The sequence below is a fragment of the Theropithecus gelada genome, chromosome 20 (genome assembly GCF_003255815.1).
Source record: "Theropithecus gelada isolate Dixy chromosome 20, Tgel_1.0, whole genome shotgun sequence".
NCBI classification, from domain to species: Eukaryota; Metazoa; Chordata; class Mammalia; order Primates; family Cercopithecidae; genus Theropithecus; species Theropithecus gelada.
Window position 1 is genome coordinate 49,997,389 of NC_037688.1, and position 9,343 is coordinate 50,006,731.

Sequence of the window (9,343 nt, forward strand, 5' to 3'; positions counted from 1 at the left end):
CAGCACTTTGGGAGGCCGAGGCGGGCGGATCACGAGGTCAGGAGATCGAGACCATCCTGGCTAACATGGTGAAACCCCGTCTCTACTAAAAATACAAAAAACTAGCCGGGCGTGGTGGCGGGCGCCTGTAGTCCCAGCTACTCGGAGGCTGAGGCAGGAGAATGGCCTGAACCTGGGAGGCGGAGCTTGCAGTGAGCCGAGATCGCGCCACTGCACTCCAGCCTGGGTGACACAGCGCGAGACTCCGTCTCAAAAAAAAAAAAAAAAAAAAAGATGACTAAATGAAATATGTGACCTTGGATTGGATCCTGGATTTTTAATTGTTTTCTTTTTGAGACAGAGCCTCGCTCTGTCACCCAGGCTACAATGTGGTGATGCCATCTTGGCTTACTGCAGCCTTCGCCTCCCAGGTTCAAGCGATTCTCAACCTCCGGATTAGCAGGGGTTATGGGTGTATACCACCACGCCTGGCTAATTTTTGTTTGTTTGTTTGTTTGAGACGGAGTCTCGCTCTGTCACCCAGGCTGGAGTGCCGTGGCGCGATCTGGGCTCACTGCAAGCTCCGCCTCCTGGGTTCACGCCATTCTCCTGCCTTAGACTCCCGAGTAGCTGGGACTACAGGCGCCCGCCACCACGCCCAGCTAATTTTTTGTATTTTTAGTAGAGACGGGGTTTCACTGTGTTAGCCAGGATGGTCTCGATCTCCTGACCTCGTGATCCACCCGCCTCGGCCTCCCAAAGTGCTGGGATTACAGGTGTGAGCCACTGCGCGTGGCCTAATTTTTGTATTTTTAATAGAGATGGGGTTTTACCATGTCAGTCAGGCTGGTCTTGAACTCCTGACCTCAGGTGATCCACCCACCTGGACCTCCCAAAGTGCTGGGATTATAGGCGTGAGCCACTGCACCTGGCCTGGATCCTGGATTTTTTTAAAAAGTAATCTAAAAAGGGCATTCCTGGGAACATTGGAATGTGCGAACATGGGCTGTATATTAGATATGGTCATTGTATCTATTTTACCAGTGTTCACTTTTTTGAATGAGATAATGTTCGAGATTATGTAGGAGAACATCCTTATCCTAGGGAGATGCCAGCTGAAGTAGCCAATGGTTTAGCAAAATGTTTATGGGTGTGTGTAGTCTGAAAGGAACATAATGCAAAATCTAATAGAATATTCACCGTTGTAAGCCTACTTGGAGGCTATTCATTACACTATTCCTGCAACTTTTCTTTTCTTTTCTTTTTTTAGAGACAAGAGACAAGGTCTTGCTGGCTGGCGTGGTAGTTCATGCCTGTAATCCTAGCTCTTTGAGAGCCCGAGGTGGGTGGATTACATGAGGTCAGAAGTTCAAGACCAGCCTGGCAAACATGGTGAAACCGCATCTCTACTAAAAATACAAAAATTAGGCCGGTGCGGTGGCTCACACCTGTAATCTCAGCACTTTGGGAGGCCAAGGTGGGTGGATCACCTGAGGTCAGGAGTTTAAGACCAGCCTGGCCAAAATGGTGAAACCCCGTCTCTGCTAAAAATACAAAAATTAGCCAGACATGGTGGCGCATGCCTGTAATCCTAGCTACTTGGGAGGCTGGTTCACGAGAATCGCTTGAACCCAGGAGGCAAAGGTTGCAGTGAGCTGAGATCACACCACTGCACTCCAGCCTGGGCAAAAGAGTGAGACTTTGTTTCAAAAATAACGATAATAATAATAAATACAAAAATTAGCCGGGCGTGGTGGCACGCATCTATAATCCCAGCTACTCAGGAGGCTGAGGCAGGAGAATCGCTTGAACCCAGGAGGTAGAGGTTGCAGTGAGCTGAGATCACACCATCATACTCCAGCCTGTGCAACAGAGAGAGACTCTGTCTCAAAAAAAAAAAAAGAAAAAAAGAAACAGAGAGGGTCTTGCTGTCTTGCTCTGACTGGAGTGCAGTAACTATTCACAGGCTCCATCACAGCACACTGCATCCCCCACTCCTGGAGAGTTGGAAAGAAAAAAGGAAAAAAGAAAGCAGATTAGTGGTTGCCAGAGGCTGGGGTGGGGAAACAGATGGACTGCAAAGGGGCAAGGACAACTTTTTGGGGTGATTCATCATCATTGTGGTGGTAGTTTTGTTGCTGAATATATTTGTCAAAACTCGTCAACTGAAAGACATAAAATTGATAAATTTAATTATATGTAAAGTGTTCCTTGTAGTGGGTTAAATTGCATCCCCCAAGCTGGGCACAGTGGCTCACACCTGTAATCCTGGCACTTTGAGAAGCTAAGGCCGGTGAGTTACCTGAGCTCAGGAGTTCGAGACCAGCTTGGGCAATATGGTGAAACCCCATCTCTACTAAAATACAAATATTAGCCAGTCATGGCAGCGTGCACCTGTAATCCCAGCTACTCAGGAGGCTGAGGCAGGAGAATCGCTTGAACCTGGAAGGTGGAGGTTGCAGTGAGCCAAGATTGTGCCACTGCACTCCAGCCTGGACAACAGAGTGAGACTCCGTCTCAAAAAAAGAAAAAAAAAATTGTGTCCCCCCTAAAAAAAGATATGTACAAGTCCTAACCCCAGGTCTGCAAGAATGTGGCCTTATTTGACAATAGAGTCTTGCCGAGTGCAGTGGCTCATGCCTGCAATCCCAGAACTTTGGGAGGCCAAGGCAGGCAGATCGCGTGAGCTCAGGAGTTTGAGACTAGTCTGGCAAACATTGTGAAACTCCATCTCTACTAAAAATACAAAAATTAGCTGGGCATGGTGGCACGCACCTGTGGTCCCAGCTACTCAGGAGGCTGAGGCAGGAGAACTGCTTGAACCCGGGAAACAGAGGTTACTGTGAGCCGAGATCGCGCCACTGCTCTCCAGCCTGGGTGACAGAGCGAGACTTCATCTCAAAGAAAGAAAAAAAAAAAGAAAAATGGGTCTTTGCACACATAAGTTAAAAATCTCAAGATAAGATCATCCTAGATTTAGGGTGGGCCCTAAATTCAACAGCTGACATCTTTATAGAAGAGGGAAATTCAGAAGGAACCAATCCTCATTTCAGGCTTCTGGCCTCCAGAACTGTAATACAATAATTTTCTGTTGTGTAAGCCCAGTTTGTGTTTTTTCGGTTTGTTTGTTTCCTTTTATTGTTTGAGACAGGGTCTTGCTCTCTCATTCAGGCTGGAGTGTAGTGATGCAATCATGGCTCACTGCAGCCTCGACCTCCTGGGCTCAAGGGATCCTTCCACCTCAGCCTCCCAAGTAGCTGGGACTGCAGGCATGTGCCACTAATTATTATTTTTGTTTGTAGAGAGGGGGTCTTGCTCTGTTTCCCAAGCTAGTGGATATTTTGTTACATACATCAGCCCTAGGAAGCTAATACCTACCTCAATAAAGCTGATTTTTTTTTTTTTTTTTTTTTTGAGATAGGGTCTTGCTCTGTCACCTAGGCTGCAGTACAGTGGCACAATCTCAGTTCACTGCAGCCTCCATTTCCTAGACTCAAGTGATCCTCCTGCCTTAGCCCTGTGAGTAGCTGGGACTACAGGCACACGCCACTATGCCCTGCTAATTTTTATATTTGTTTGTAGAAATGGGGTTTTGCCATGTTGCCCAGGCTGGTCTGGAACTTCTGGCCTCAAGTTATCTGCCCACCACAGCCTCCCAAAGTGTTGGGATTACAGGTGTGAGCCACTGTGCCCAGCCAAAGCTAATTTTTTTTTTTTTTTTGAGACAGAGTCTCGTTCTGTCGCCCAGGCTGAAATGCAGTGGCTCATTCTCAGTAGACTGCAATGTCTGTCTGTCTCCCAGGTTCAAGGGATTCTCCTGACTCAGCCTCCGAGTAGCTGGGATTACAGGCGTCTGCCACCATGCCCAGCTAATTTTTTGTATTTTTATTAGAGAGGGAGTTTCACCATCTTGGCCAGGCTGGTCTTGGACTCCTGACCCCATGATCCACCCACCTCCTCAGCCTCCCAAAGTGCTGGGATTCCAGGCGTGAGCCACCATGCCTGCCCTGATTTTTTTTTTTTTTTAATAAGTGGGAGAAAACACTTGGAAACATAAGCATACATAAAAAAAAACGAACAAAAAACCAAGCTGCAGAACAATGAATTCTGTGTGAAATATTTTATATAAAGGTTTTTACTGTTCCAAACAATACTACCTACTGTTCATGGACTTAGCATATGTCATAAAAGCCTGGAGGCACCTGGATCTGGACCCAAGTTATTTCTACCAGGCTGCTTCTGGGGAAGGGCAAGGAGCAGAGTGGGGTCCTACTGGCCTCTGGATGCCCAGCATAGACTCCCAAGGCATTGTGAGATCTGAGAAAGCTTCCCCAGGGACGACCCCTCCTCAACTCCCAGCCAAGACTCAGAACCCCCCAGGGCTCAGCACGTGGATGGAAAGGCGGGGAGGGCATTCCAAACTAAGCACCTGGGAAGCTGGCTTGTTTGGGCTGGAGAGCAGGTGAGGCTGGGTGATCATCCTTCCCTTCTTTTTTTTTTTTTGGAATGGAGTCTCGCTCTGTCACCCAGGCTGGAGTGCAGTGGTGCGATCTCGGTTCACTTCAACCTCTGCTGCCCGGGTTCAACTGATTCTCCTGCCTCAGCTTCCTGAGTAGCTGCAATTACAAGCGCGTGCCACCACGCCCAGCTAATTTTTATATTTTGTTTTGTTTTGTTTTTTGATTTTGTTTTTGTTTTGAGATGGAGTCTCGTTCTGTCTCCCAGGCTGGAGTGCAATGGCATGGTCTTGGCTCACTGCAACCTCCATCTCCTGGGTTCAAGCGATTCTCATGCCTCATCCTGCTGAGTAACTGGGACCACAGGCGCGTGCCACCACACACGGCTAATTTTTTATATTTTTAGTAGAGGCGGAGTTTCACCGTGTTAGCCAGGATGGTCTCGATCTCCTGACCTCATGATCCACCTGCCTCGGCCTCCCAAAGTGCTGGAATTATAGGCATGAGCCATTGCGCCCTGCCAAATTTTGTATTTTTAGTAGAGATGGGGTTTTAGCATCTTGGCCAGGCTGGTCTTGAGCTCCTGACCTCGCGATCCACCCTCCTTGGTCTCCCAAAGTGCTGGGATTACAGGCATGAACCACCGTGCCCGGCCAATCCCTCCCTTCTTTTTTTTTTTTTTTTTTTTTTTTTTGAGACGGAGTCTCGCTCTGTAGCCCGGGCTGGAGTGCAGTGGCCGGATCTCAGCTCACTGCAAGCTCCGCCTCCCGGGTTCACGCCATTCTCCTGCCTCAGCCTCCCGAGTAGCTGGGACTACAGGCGCCCACCACCTCGCCCGGCTAGTTTTTTGTATTTTTTAGTAGAGATGGGGTTTCACGGTGTTCGCCAGGATGGTCTCGATCTCCTGACCTCGTGATCCGCCCATCTCGGCCTCCCAAAGTGCTGGGATTACAGGCTTGAGCCACCGCGCCCGGCCCAATCCCTCCCTTCTTAACCAGATATGTCCCAGCCTCCCTGGGCCTTCCCTGAGGTCACTGTGTCCCTCCTATTCATCTTTCTCCTGGGATCAGCAAGGAGCCTGGGGGTGAGGCGAGGGCTGAGGGCCCCTGTGTGCTGGGTGGCCAAGACTCTTAGGCCCAACAGGGAGATGGAGGCCAGGACTCCTGGGTCCAGAGGAGACTGAGGACCAGATTCAAATATACAAAGCCAGGCACACTGGCTCATGCCTCCAAGTCCATCACTTTGGGAGGCCAAGGCAGGAGGATTTCTTGAGGCCAGAAGTTGAGACCAGCTTAGGCAATATAGCAAGACCACATCTCTACAAAAAGTAAAAAGGTTAGCAGGGCATGGTGGCATCTGCCTGTAGTCCCAGTCACTCAGGAGGCTGAGGCAGGAGGATCGCTTGAGCCCAAGAGTTCAAGGCTGCTGTGAGCTATGATCATGCTACTATACTTCAACCTGGGTGACAGAGTGAGACCCTGTCTCCGAAAAAAACAAAAACAACACAAATTTCCCAACAGTGACTGAGGCTGAGAGCTAGGCAAGCTGGGATGAAGGCTGTGCTATGTACCCACAGACAAATGACTTCGCCTTTCTGAGCTGGCCTCCTCACCTGTGAATGGCATGACCTCATGGGGTTGCTCTGAGGATGAAATACATTGTGACATGCAGGTGAGTCATCTCTGGTGGCCATGCGGAGATCACCAGCAAGGACTAAGTGCTGGCACTTCACCCTCATTTAATCCTCACACCTGGCCAGGCACGGTGGCTCACACCTGTAATCCCAGCACTCTGGGAGGCGGAGGTGGGCATATCACCTGAGGTCAGTTGAAGACCGTCCTGGTCAACACAGTGAAACCCTGTCTCTACTAAAAATACAAAAATTAGCTGGGTGTGGTGGCGCACGCCTGTAATCCCAGCTACTTAGGTGGCTAAGGTGGGAGAATCGCTTGAACCCAGGAGGCAGAGGTTGCAGGGAGGCGAGATCTCACCACTGCACTCCAGCCAGGGGGACAGAGCGAGACTCCATCTCAAAAAAAATCCTCACATCCCTATAAGCTAGGAACTATCATCCTCATTTTACAGATGGGGAAACTGAGGGCTGCAGAGATTAATCAGCTGAAGGGCACAGGCACACACATCACATCTGGTATGTGGCCAACTGGCTCCTGGACTGAAGCCATGTGATGCCAGCACCCATGGGCCAAGCCCCTTTGCTGTACTGTTTTATTGGTTCATTTCTGGTTTATAGGACTATGCTCCCTCCCATGGCCCAGGTGAACTATGAACCTTCTGGAAGTAGGGCTGTGATCACTTCATCCCGGGATGAGCTCAGTCTGGCTGGCAGGAGACGCTCAAGATGTGCTAAGTGTGGGTGTGAGTGGGGCCCAGGGTGACTGGCATTTGGAGGGGACACTGAGCTTATATTTCCAGAGGGTCACATAGCAGCACTCGGGGAGGCTGGGATGTCTTCAGCCCTCCAGAGGCTACCAGGCTGCTCCCACAGGTGCAGTGGGAGAAAGTGGCAGCCTTGCTGGGCAATGTGGGTCTAAGACAAATCAGCTCCCCTACTCTCTGCTGGCAGAAAACCCTGTCCCAGCCCCAGGACCCAGGAGTCCCAGTTCCTAAGTCATCCCTCCAAGGAGTCCTTGCTCCCCTTTTCCCACAAGCCAGGAGTCCCAGTGCCCACCCTCCTCCTATTTTTCTAGAACCCAGGTAAGTAGCCCCCAGTCCCCCAAGACTCAGGGGTCCTGACCCCCAGCCAGAGGTGCATGGACCCACCTGACACCGGCCAGCCACAGCTGATGTGCACGGCCCCTTCTACCTCCGAACTCAGTGAGGCCAGGTGAGTAGCTGAAGTCAGCCAAGGAGCGTGTATTGCATCATGGAAATTGGCAAATGCAACCAGCGAGGGCTTCTGTTTTAACCAGGGAGCCTGTTGTTAAATGCTTACCAGCACATCGCTGCTCCTAGCCTTCCATCTGACCTGCTCTCCAGGCCAGGAGCCCCTGTCACGAGGCCCAGGGAGCCCTGGAGTCTGGAGATAAATCGTGACAAGACACAAGGCCATGGCTGGGGCATCACTGCTGCCCAAGCCACCCAGGGTCCCTAGTCCCAGACCTTCCCATCTCCACACCAAGGCCCCTGTCCCAGACAACAACATGGTCCTCAGCTCTGCATAACTCAGGAACTGAGAGCACCAGGTCTGGAGCCATGCAGACTCGGGCATGGCTCTGGGCAAGTCACTTTCACTGCCTGTGCTACAGTGTCCTTGTCTGTGGCATGGGAATCAGTAAAGAGCATGACCCTAAAGCCACACTTGTGCTGTTCACCTTCAAGTTCTGACCGGGGACCCCAAACAAGGTGGAGGACCCCCCCCGCCCCCGAGCCTTAGCTTCCTCATCTGTAAGATGGGGATGACAACAGTTCCTCCTCATCAGGTCATCATGAAAGTCAACAGGCCGGGCGCAGTGGCTCAAGCCTGTAATCCCAGCACTTTGGGAGGCCGAGACGGGCGGATCACGAGGTCAGGAGATCGAGACCACCCTGGCTAACACGGTGAAACCCCGTCTCTACTAAAAATACAAAAAACTAGCCGGGCGAGGTGGCGGGCGCCTGTAGTCCCAGCTACTCGGGAGGCTGAGGCCGGAGAATGGCGTGAACCCAGGAGGCGGAGCTTGCAGTGAGCTGAGATCCGGCCACTGCACTCCAACCTGGGCGGCAGAGCCAGACTCCGCCTCAAAAAAAAAAAAAAAAAAAAAGAAAGTCAACAAGTTGAGCCGGGGCGGTGGCTCACTCTGTAATCCCAGCACTTTGGGAGGCCCAGGTGGGTGGATCACAAGATCAGGAGTTTGAGACCAGCCTGGCCAACACGTTGAAACCCTGTTTCTACTAAAAATACAAAATTAGCTGGGCGTAGTGTTGCACACCTGTAGTCCCGGCTACTGGTCAGGCTGAGGCAGGAGAATCACTTGAACCCAGGAGAGGAGGCTGCTGTGAGCTGAGATGGCACCACTGTACTCCAGCCTGGGGAAGAAGAGTAAATTTCCATCTCAAAAAAAAAAAAAAAAAAAGGTCAACAAGTTATGCCTATAAAAGAGTTTACTTGGCCAGAAGCAGTGGCTCATGCCTATAATCCCAGCACTTTGGGAGGCTGAAGCGGGAGGATTACTTGAATCCAGGAGTTTGAGACCAGCCTGGGCAACATAGTGAAACCCCACCCCTACAAAAAGTACAAAAATTAGCCGGGCATGGTGGCATGTACCTGTAGTCCCAGTTACTGGAGAGGGTGTGGTGGGAAGATCACTTGACCATGGGAGGACGAGGTTGCGGTGATGGTGCCACTGCACTCCAGCCTGGGTGACAGAGCAAGATCCCATCTCTAAAACCTAAAAAAGTTTAGTTAGCCGGGTGCTTAAGATGTCAGATTCAATGTTGTTGTCATTGCTAATGAGTTCCTACCCCCACAGGGCAAGGCAGTCCTGATGGCAAAGAAGCGGCGGCTACCTCAATGTAGGATCTGCACACAGTAGGTGCTCAGTTAACTGGCCGGGCCATTTGCAACCACAGCAGGATGGGCCAGTGCCCCCCACCCAGGTGGAAGCGACTCTCCCTCGACCCCGCCCGGCCATTCAGGCAGCTAGGGAGCGCCCCGGCCTCTCCCGCGGCCCCGCCCCTTCACCTGTGTGGGCCGCACACCTGGAGCCGCCTCCGGAAGAGGGGACCGGAGACCGCGGGAACCTCGGAGGGAGCCCGGCGGCTTCGGGTGAGAGTCTGGGGGACGCCGAGGGCCGGGCCCCTCGAGTTGGGGAAGGACTTGTCCGGCCGCGTCGGCAGAGAAGGTTGGAGAACCAGGGCGGGGGCAGGGGAACCGAGATCGCCGGGGAACCGGGGGCGCCGGCAGGAAC